The sequence below is a fragment of the Crinia signifera genome, chromosome 4 (assembly GCF_055691185.1).
Source record: "Crinia signifera chromosome 4, ASM5569118v1, whole genome shotgun sequence".
In the NCBI taxonomy this organism is placed as follows: domain Eukaryota; kingdom Metazoa; phylum Chordata; class Amphibia; order Anura; family Myobatrachidae; genus Crinia; species Crinia signifera.
Window position 1 is genome coordinate 325,269,007 of NC_139220.1, and position 12,105 is coordinate 325,281,111.

The window sequence follows — 12,105 nt, forward strand, 5'->3', positions numbered from 1 at the left end:
TTGGAGTTTCTTGCTCTTAAGTGGGTGGTTGCAGAGAAATTTCATGACTATCTCTATGGTGTGAGTTTTACAGTACTCACTGACAATAACTTATGTAAATACTACAGCTAAATTAGATGCAACGGGACATAGATGGTTGGCTGCGTTATCTAACTACAATTTTACCCTAAAATATAAGCCTGGGATACAAAATGTAGATGCTGATGCTCTTTCCAGATACCCGTACAAGGGGGCTGATAGCACCAATGATGAATGGGTGGAACTCACCGCCCCCGCCTTCCAAGGATTATGTCACCAGGTGTCAATCTTACAGGGTGAATTGCAAGAGGCCATTAGTGCTTTAAGGGCTTCAGAAGCGGCACTGCCGGTCATGTATTGTTGGCTCTTACAGTCAGAGATGAGTGGATTAATCCCTATCACCAAAGATCAATTGAGACAAGGGCAGGCCCATGATCCTGATATAGCTATACTGGTGAAATATTTGCTTCAACCCTCATCTGTACCTAGTTCCCCCAAGAGAGATAAAACGAGGGTATTGTGGCATCAGCGACAGAGGATGAAATTGAGGAAAGGGATATTATATCGGCAGACTAAACTCCCGAGGGGAAACTACAAATATCAGCTAGTGTTACATTCATGTGACATTTCCATGGTGCTAAAAGCACTGCATGATCATCATGGACATTTAGGCTATGAAAAGACCCAACAGTTGATATCTGATAGAGTATATTGGCCATTTATGAATCAAGACATTGATCAATACATTGTAAGAACTGTATTTTGAGGAAAACATTACCCATGCATGCTGCCGCATTGGTACATCTTGCTAGTTCTGGGCCTCTGGACTTAGTCTGTTTAGTTTTTCTATCCTTTGAAAGCCCTGATGGGAAAAATTCTTTGTACATTATGGGCTCCCTGCTAGGATACATACTGACCAGGGCCGGGATTTTGAAAGTAAGGTAAACCAAGAGCTGTGTAACTGGTGTGGGATAAAAAAATCTCGCACCTCACCCTATCATCCCCAGGGGGATCCCCAACCAGAGCGTTTTAATAGGACATTATTAAATATGTTGGGAACATTGGACTCTAAAAGTAGGTACACTGGAAAAAACATATTTGTCAGTTAGTACATGCCTACAATTGTACCCGAAATGCAGCTACTGGCTATGCCCCATATACCCTTATGTTTGGAAGGGAGGCCCGGTTGCCTATAGATATCTGTCTGGGCACCACTCCGAATGTCCCTACTTCCTCGTCACATACCACCTATGTAAAACAGTTGAGAAAAGAACTAAAGGAAGCATATGAAATTGCCAAGAAAGCTGCAGACCATCAAGGGGATAAAAATAAAAGAATATATGATCAGAAGGTAAAGGAAAATGTTTTACTACCTGGGGACAGAGTATTGTTGAGATGTTTAGGAACTCCCCGTAGACAGAAGTTATCCAATAGATGGAGGGATACTCCCTACCGTATAGTGAAACAACTCCCTGGGATTCCAGTATATCAGTTAGCTCCAGAAAATGCAGATGCTCCAATACTTACCTACCACCAACAACATTTACTGCCAGTAGGGCAACAACTGATGTTTGACCAAGACATAGAAAACACTCTAGGCACTCCAAGGCAAAAAGACAACTCTCCTGGGAGGAGATATAACCATAATAGGCTGGATCCAGCGGAAGCACCGCATATAGAAGAAAAAGAGTTAGAAGGGGGTTATTTCTATAGGGACTCCTCCCCGGTACAGTACAGTGAGTCTCTAACAGAGAATGAATGTAGAATAGGACTGCAGGGTGATAACCCTGAGTACAATACTCAAATAGAAGCATATGATGATAATCACATGGTACTGGAACCAAGTGAAGGGGATCCCAATAGCAGGTTGGGGAACGAAAGGGCTAGAGAGCCTGAGGATCAATCCCCCTGGTATTCTACTAGAATACGTAGACCTCCCACTATTTTAACATATGATAAACTTGGGATATCTAAGGATGAGCCTCGGATGATCCATCCAAGTATTATTTATACATGGCTTTACCAACCACACTATCTTTAAAGGGAGATAGCTTCATGTATGGAAATACTGTGTATTTGACATTCAATTTATTCATAAGTCTGGAGTGGACTTCATCGTAGGAATACAACAGAATACAACCCTTGGCCTACTTATTGGCCTGTCCTATGCAGATTAAAGGAACAGTTAAATCTGCTAGCGCTATCCCTAGCCAGAAGCTTCTATACGCTTTCATCTATGTTAAATGCATTTAACCATATACTGCCAACAATTGCTTCTAACTACTGGGGAGTCCAGTGAACTAAAGAGACAATATTAGGACAAAACTGAATATGACCCCCAGTTCTCTACTGTTTACGTTATTGTACCGAAAAGCTGTGTCAATAAGTGTATTTAAATGTAAGCAACTTTATTGCATAATAAGGCATAGATGTATTGCTAAGGGTATATGGTATGCTGCTTGTCTAAGGTATGCTGAACTGGGCGGTGTATTGATAACACCCTGTCAAAGTGACAGTTGTTAATACCACCCAGCCTGATTACCAATATAAGGGGCTAAGTTATTATAGTGAAACTTAATGTTAGGAATATGTAAACTATTATTGCCGTTTGTTTATCTGTAAAGTAAGTGGCCTATATGGGCTATAAGTAAACAAAATCAAAATTCATGAGTGTGTTAAGTGTACTTACCTTGATTGCCTGATGGAGAGCATCCAGATCACATCCCAGGGATAAACTAGCACATCTGGAAGGTAACACCTGTTGATATAAGAAGAAAACAGTCATTGGGAGAAGCACTACATTCTCTGATAGTATATATTAACTGAAAAGCAGAGGGTATTCCCGAGCCTACCCTGTACCACTCATTAGGGTGGTTCCAACAGTTCGGGTGGAGGCACTGTGTATAACAGACATATTACTCCAAAGGGGTGACACTAAGGCGTAAAAAGGGGTTACAGTGGGAGTATTCCCTGTCAGTCCATCTCCCTGCGTAGACACCCCCTTGGGGGTCTGTGGGCTCCTCTTCGCACGTGGGTTCTAGTTAGTTGTCACCTTGCTCTCTCCTGGCCTTGGTGGGCGCATTGTCACTCTTAAGACCTGGTGGCATCGGGGTTGGAGCTAGACTAACTGGCTCCTACGAACGCAGCTATTATAGGCGAAGCCTAGCTCCGCACGCATCCGACAACCCTAGTCTGAGGCAACAGAGGTAGGGCAGGCGAGGACGCACCCAGATCCTAACATTATAACCGGCCAAAAGATATACAGACTAATCTTACAGAAGAGATGGATCCCACTCCATAATCCGCAGCTCAGGTTCTGGCCGGCCAGGTCCATAATCTCACCCAGAGACTCCAGGACCTTACCCTCCGGGTTAATGCACAGGATGAAAGGGTAGCACAGTCCCTTTCCACTCCCCGCCCAGTAGAACCCAAAGTTAGTCTCCCGGATCGGTTTTCGGGGGATCGGTCCCAGTTTTTTAAATTTTTGTGAGGCATGTAAACTTTATTTCAAGCTGCGTCCATTGTCCTCAGGCACTGAGATGCAAAAGGTAAGGATAATTATTTCCCTCCTCCAGGGGGACCCCCAGACATGGGCTTTTGGGCTTCCCCCAGGGGGCTGAGGCTCTCGCCTTGGTGAATAATTTCTTTGCTGCTATGGGCCTTCTTTATGATGACCCCGACCGTACCGCTTCAGCAGAAGCTAATCTGCGGTCCTTGAGACAGGGTAGGGGTCCTGCTGAGTTGTACTGTACTGAATTTAGAAGATGGGCAGTGGACTCTGGCTGGAATGACCCAGCACTTCGCAGCCAGTTCCGGGTTGGTCTCTCTGAGCGGATTAAAGATTCTTTAGTGCAATATCCTGTAACTGCATCCCTGGATGAATTAATGAAACTCACCATCAGGGTGGATCGTAGGCTTCGGGAACGGCAAAGGGAAAAGGTTTCAGGTGGGTGGTCCTCCAAACCACCGGAGGAAAATACGCCCAAATCTGATGATGAGCCCATGCAGTTGAGGGCCACACGACTCTCCATATCCGAAAAGAACCGCCGGAGAAGCAAGGGGTTGTGCCTCTTGTGCCAGTCAGGGTCATCGGGCTTTAGCATGTCCCCACAAGTCAGTAAAAGACAGAGCCTAAGTGAGGTCGGGGAGTTTCACTTAGGTTTAGCCAGTTTCTCCCCTTTGAATTCTTTATTAGTCTCCACCAGGATAGTTTTTTCCGGGGTTTCCACTGAGGTCACGGCTTTCTTGGATAGCGGTGCCACTGGAAATTTTATGGATTCAGGCCTTGCTACCACATTGGGTATACCACCCTTGCCCCTAGACACTCCCATTTCCGTGTGTGGTCTGGATGGATACCCTTTGACCAACGGCACCATTACCCAACAAACTCCTCTCTTGAATCTTTCTGTGGGGGCACTCCATTCTGAAGATATTTCTTTTTTCCTCTTTTATTGCCCCATGGCACCGTTAGTGTTGGGATTAATTTGGATGAGGAGACATAACCCCAACATAAACTGGGGAACAGTGGAGATAATTGAATGGGGGTCCAGTTGCGATGAAAAGTGCCTCTCTTTACCTCTTCGTGTTGCTCAACCTTATCTTCCTTCCTTGCCACCTCAGTATCAGGAGTTTGCTGACGTGTTCTCCAAAAAAGAGGCGGACACGTTACCTCCGCACCGTCCATTCGATTGTGCTATTGATTTAGTTCCTTGTGCCTCTTTACCCAAGGGCCGGTTGTACGCTCTCTCTATTCCAGAGACTCTGGCCATGGATTCCTATATTCAGGAAAATCTTGCCAAGGGTTTCATTCGCCCGTCCAAGTCTCCGGTAGGGGCAAGGTTCTTTTTTGTTGAGAAGAAAGACGGTACCCTGCGCCCTTGTATCGACTACCAAGCCCTAAATAAGATTACAGTGAAAAACTCCTACCCTTTACCATTAATCTCTGTCTTGTTTGATCAAGTCCGGGAGGCAGTGATTTTTTCGAAGATCGATTTAAGGGGAGCATACAATCTTATAAGAATTCGTGAAGGAGACGAGTGGAAAACGGCCTTTAACACTCATACTGACCATTATGAATACCTTGTAATGCCCTTCGGGCTATCCAATTCCCCCGCAGTATTTCAAGACCTGATCAATGAAGTTCTCCGACAATATCTTGGAATCTTCACTGTAGTCTACCTGGATGATATCCTGATCTATTCCAAGAACCTCCTGGAACATCTATAACATGTCAAGTTAGTTCTCCAGAAACTTCACGAGAATGGCCTGTACGCCAAATTGCAAAAATGTGAATTCGAGGTGGATCAAATTTCATTCCTGGGGTACGTCATTTCCCCCAAGGGGTTCAGCATGGACCCAAATAAAGTCCAGGCCATTCTCTCCTGGACTAGTCCCACCAGCCTTAAAGCTGTCCAGAGGTTCTTGGGCTTTGCAAATTATTATCACCGTTTCATTTGCTCCTTTTCTGACATCATAGCCCCTATTGTGGAATTGACCAAGAAAGGGGCCGACCCTCAGAATTGGTCCACTCAAGCCATAGTGGCTTTTGATAAACTCAAAGAGGCCTTCTGCTCGGCACCCATCTTGAGACACCCGGACCCTAGGATGCCTTTCTTAGTTGAAGTCGATGCTTCTGAAATTGGGGCTGGTGCCGTACTTTCACAAAGAGACCTTACAGACAATAAGATCCATCCCTGTGCTTACCTCTCCCGCAAATTTTCGTCGGCTGAAAGAAATTATGATGTCGGCAACCGTGAGCTTCTGGCTATCAAATGTGCGCTCCAGGAAACTGGCTGGAGGGGGCCAAACACGTAGTCACGGTTATCACTGACCATAAGAATCTAGCCTATATTGAATCTGCCAAGCGTCTGAATCAAAGACAAGCTAGATGGGCATTATTGTTCACGAGATTCAATTTTATCATCACGTTCAGGCCTGGTCCAAAGAACGTCAAAGCTGATGCTCTGTCCCGCAGCTTTCAGCCAGTTCAAGAACCCAAGCCTCCGGAGACCTCGATTGTGCCGGCCTCCATCATTGTGGCAGGACTAACGCAAGACCTAGCCTCTCAGGTCTTGGCTTCTCAGGCTCGAGCTCCTAAGGAAACCCCGGAAGGATGCCTTTTTGTACCTAAAGCCCTCCGTACGTTAGTCCTCAAAGATTTCCACTCTACCAAAGTTTCTGGTCATCCCGGTGTAAAGAAAACTTTGGAATCCTTATCCCGAGTGGTCTGGTGGCCCACCATTCGTCAGGACACATATCACTTTGGGCCTTATTCTGATCGGTGCGTACTTTCCCGAATTCTTACGTAGCGGTCCGCACGCCATGTTGTGCGGACATCGTCCCTAGAAACGCCCCCCGAGCCTCCGCATTCGGATGGACTCACTCTTTAAGAAGAGGACGTGTGTACGGACGACATACAAACCTTGCGTGTGCGGTGGACACGCACAGATTCGGCACTGTCTTACAGCGTAAGCATGGTCTTACCGCGTCAGAACGGACGAGAACCTGGCCGTACGCACCGATGCGGTGTATTTACACTCAAATCACCACTATTCTCATAAGACCCAAATCTGTACCATGACCCGCTTATGCAATTAGGCAACCTCATTAAAAAGGGATTGTTTTTAATGGTCATCTATTATTTATCTAATTGATAATTAAACACTTGACTACCACTTTAGATTAACCCTTTCATCATGCTAAGTGCATAACATTTTTTCTTGCCCCTTTACGCCCATGTGTTATCTATGCATATGTATATAACTTTTGCACCTTACATAACTAAACACCATTATTTATAGTTATATACTTATAGTTATACTTATACTGTAAAATAAAACAATAACACACAGACCACTTCGAACTTTCAACACAAATATTTATTAAGACATAACAAAATATTAAACTTGAACAAAATTTAGAGCAGCAGGTCACATACAGTCTCCACCTCTGCGGCCATGACCAGAAAGTGCTGCCTGAGTAGGGCCCCTCTTAAGCCCTCGCCTTCTTGCCTCTGGGGATCTGTGGGCATGGTAAAGGGGGAACAACATTAATTATGCTATTCAGGTTGACCTTGTACAGTCAATCCTAAGTACCTACAGCATGAGAATTCATACATACAAACAATTACATAGGCAATACTGTTTGTAATGGTAAAAATAAAAATGGGCCCACACACACACACTAGCTTACACTACTGAATTTGTGACTGAAAAAAATATCCTGCCTTAACACTCACCAATCTACTAGAAAGCTACATCCAATACAACATGCCACATTTTGCCATACATATATACCTGCATGTCACTGCTTAATAGCTAAACTGCATGATAGATAGATACATAGATGGATACATAGATGGATGGATAGATACATGGATGGATGGATGGATGAATGGATACCACATTTAAAGGCTAGCCTAGTCCCTCTACCCCTTACTTCCTGAATCATTGTCACATTGCCAGATTGCAAGATAGGTGAATCTGCTGCACTAATCCGCTTCCTTACACCAAACAATTTCTAAAGTCAATCCATCCTACAAAATAGCTTTGCAAAATACATGGCAACAACACGGGCCAACTGCCTAGAGGGGGGCCCAGGGGAACTGCCCACTTGTGACTCCATTATAAATCACGCCTGACCATACTCCATTGATGTTTTATTTGTGCTTGTATAGAAATAAACATTCATTGTATAGAAATAAACACTCATCACCTACGTGAGCCTCCAGATTTCACGTTTTATGCTTGGACCTATAACCCCTAAGTGTGTCTGTTGTAACCCACTTTTGTTTATTAATTAATAATAGAGTAAAACACACTAGATTCACCAGTGGTACCTAACAAAAAGTACTACCACCAATTATTATTGATGCCTTATGTTTCCTACCACTTCCTTCTACCTCCACCACCTCACATGCCTCCTCCTCCTCAAAGACCTCCGAGGCCACCTCCTCCTGGGCCACTTCCACAGGTTCCTCCTCCTCAAGGGCCACTTCCTCCGGTGCCTCCTCCTCCTGGGCCACTTCCACAGGTTCCTCCCCCTCAGGGGCCACATCCTCCGGTGCCTCCTCCTCCTGGGCCACTTCCTCAGCGGCCTCCTCCTCCTGGGCCACTTCCTCCGCGGCCTCCTCCTCCTGGCCCTGCTCACGGGCCTGTCTTGCACGGTCACGTGCTGTAAGAAAAATCAAAATGCAGAGTGTTAAATAAGGCACATGATTTGTTCATTCATCATGCAGCAAAAACAATGACATATTAGACCCACATTACAGCATGTCAAACATGAAGTACCACACAGATAGTGTATGCCATGTTTAACTCATGATCAACCAGGTTACCTTATTGCCATAAAAAAGGTCATGGAAGCATTAATGTACAATAGGCCATTTAATGTGTAAACACTTACATCGTGCAATGCTTGCCCTTATTTGCTGGAGCTTTTCGGGCTGCCGGCGCCTCAGATCAGACCATCGCCGCTCCAGCTGGGCGATGGTCCTGCGCACCTGGGTGCGCGAGAATATGCGCCTGCGGGCAGCGGCATACGCCTGGCGCTTCTGGCGGTTAGTTATGAATGGCCCCGCACCCCAGCCTGGTCTCCATAACGGAGACCAGTGTCCTCAGCTCCGCGGACGAGAAGGGTGCTGCTCTCCCATAGGCCGCCATCTTAGTAATGGCACAATTCAAGCAATCATGTCCTGTCATTGGTTGATCAGAGTGATATTTGGTATTAACTTTATTGTTCATTTTGTCATTAACAGCATGTATGCGCCACAACAGACGGCTAACCCATTGCATCGCCAAACCACACTTGCTGTACCTTTGCATAGTTGAGCAGACCATGCCATTACTTAGTATCTCCTAAACAGACAGGGTGAAAGAAGTTTGCAACCCATTATATATAATCTATTACATTCACCAAACATGGGTGAAAACAACAGGTGAAATAGTCTGCATCACTAGCCAGTTACACCTAACTCTACAAGGTACTAAACAGCTTTATTATAGTGAAAGCTATACAGCAGAAACATAGCAAATAGTGCAAGACCTTTTCCCAATATTAGGCCATGGTGCCATGTGAACACTCACCTTCTACCGGCCCACACTAGAGATGTGGAATGAAATGTACCTAGCATCAAGCCAGTATTTGGAGACCTTTCACATGTGATTTGGATGCAAGCACTGATTACTATTGCCTGAGTGGTGGACTGGATTTACATATGGAATGGGTTAGTGTCATTTGTAGTACATACCAAACAAGTGCACAGTCCAAATGTACATTCACATATACATTTCATGTCTGACCACAGTTTTAGTTGTTCATTGGTGTACAAATCTGCAATTAGCTACTAAATCAGACTTACTAAGTTTGCCAGTTTTTTTTTCCGCTGGTAGGGGCGTGGCCTATGCGCCGCACGGTCTACTCTGGTAGGGCGTGGCCTATGCGCCGCACGGTCTATGCTGCCATACGGAACGCTGCCGCACGGAACGCAGGGTGTCGCTGATGTACGTATTGTGGCTCCACTGGGAAGCTTGTTGCACGCCTGCACACCAAATAATTTCCACGTTTTTAGAGAAAGAGCCCCAATTTTCATATACATAAAAACAATTAAAACCTTCTGAAGGGAACTTTCAATATGGAAACTATATATCTGTCCTATGGACTAATTATCCAATGTGTACTATACTACAAACAACAGCGATTATTGCCCATATATTCTTTATCATACCCGTCAATTGGTTAGAAAGTATACGGACAACCTTCCTATAACAACAATATTGAATAAATATACTTACCGTTGAGTGATGTAGGCCCTGACCCTTGGAAACCCTGTAAATGAATAAGACGATAAAAGATTATCAATATGATAATGATAACTAAATGGGAAATACAATCCCCCCCTTTCCCCTTTTAGACGAATTTGCATACTCCTCTTCTTTTGTATCCCACATAATTCTTTTCTTCACGGCTCTTATTAAAAGAAACCAATACTATCTTATATGACACTAATCTGCCACTCAATTTAATCTGGCCCAAAGAGGAGCCATCTTGCTTTTTAAGGTCAATTATGACACCATGACTGACCCCACAATATAATGACCATTTTTAATTCACCCATGATATTTCACAAACTCACTACCATCAGACAACTCACATTAAAGACTTTTTCTATCTAATATTCAACCGATATCCAGTATGGCATCGCAACATTTATGTCATCAATACTAATATTTTCTTGTTCTTCCTCTCTCACCCCTCCTCCCTGGCACGTACACTTTCACAGGGTTTCTACAACACAGTATTCATCACCTTGTAGTGTTTTATTTGTTATCACTAATAATTCCCTTCCCCCTCCACTTCACCCTATTCTTTATATTTTACAGCCATCATTTACTATATATATATATATATATATATATATATATATATATATATATATATATATATATATATATATATATATATATATATATACAGCATATGCACATTTATATATTATGCGCAGAGCATCGTTTATCAACCATCAACTATCACCATCACATCACATCAATATTCCTTTATTATTAATATTTTTTTCAGAATCATCACCACTTATCATGTTTATTGTAATATTCAAGTAACTACATATAATTTCAATGAAGAGCAGTGGATAACTAATAAGACACATACCAAATGTGGTTATGTCTTATTGAAAGACAACCACGTGAAACCAACCAACAGATTAATCTGAATACCCAAGATACATTAATACATACATTAATAAAAAACTCTATACATTATGCCGATTCCAGGGTTGGGGCTATTAAGAAATTCATCAACTAACTTCCGGGTACAGAGCTGTGACTACCATGATTGGCCAAAAAATGGTCACATGGGAGATCACGTGATCATACAAATATGATGCGAACGCAAGGAAAACGCCGGATGATCACAGGACTCCATTGATTACACGGATCACGTGATGCGGGACGCTGATCACCTGCTACGGGACGCCGACCATGTGACGCAAATACCCGATCACGTGGCCTGACGAGATAGTGGGGACAGCGTATACGTCATGCTAAGAAGGAGGGCTTCAGATACGGACACAGAGCTGTGATTGGATCACATACACATGTGATACCAACACAGGCTTTCCATTGGCGGGGAGATATGAATAAATATTAGTCAGCTGGGACAATCAGGTTGGCCTTGAAAAAGCTGAATTAAAGTCAGCGAAACGCTTGCGTTGGCTTGTATTGACTGTCTGATATGCTTGTTAGCCTAAAATATATAAAATTGTGATGTTAGTCTAATAGGGCGCCACCAGACCACCTAGGTGTTGATAGATAGCACCAAAGGTGAAGCAGGTAGCAACCACCCTACAGGTGTGTTTGGGCTATTATGCTGAGTAATAGGCGATAAATCAAATCCCATCCTATAGCATAACATATCTACCTTGGCGCTCCAAATACAATCTGAAGAACCCAAGACACCATGAAACCGTGCATATTGTCTATTTTTTGAGGTCTTGTCTTTGCTCTATACAATAAAAACATGTTAATATGAGAAATAATAAAATTCTTCTTTTTTTCTCTTCTTGTGAACCCCAACAAAATCAGCAGACCATTATAATAAATTGAGTCTGAGATAAAACCTGATTCAAATTGGTTAACCACCAGTAGGTGGCACCAAAAGACAATTTATTAGATGGTCACAGTGGAATACTATATTGAAAACTGTTACAATATGGTTAACCACCAGTAGGTGGCACCAAAGGATTGTCTACCAATAAAGGTGTAAGATAAAAACAGATTTTCCAACAGACATTACTGTGACCAGTCTTGTGAAATATGATGAATCATTAAAGGGTGGTCCAAACAAGTTTGAGTAAAACAAATTCTCTCATACCAATAGTAGCAAAACCCATCAAATAAGGGTATACTTCTCTGTGTATAACACCACATCACTGGCTATTATCCAACAAGCATTTTTCGTACAGGATTCAAGTGTATTTTTAAAACACTTTATTTCCTGTCTTTTTGAGCACATAGTGTATATATGTTTGTATGTCCAAATATGTTTTAACCTCTATTTTTCGCTGCATTCCCA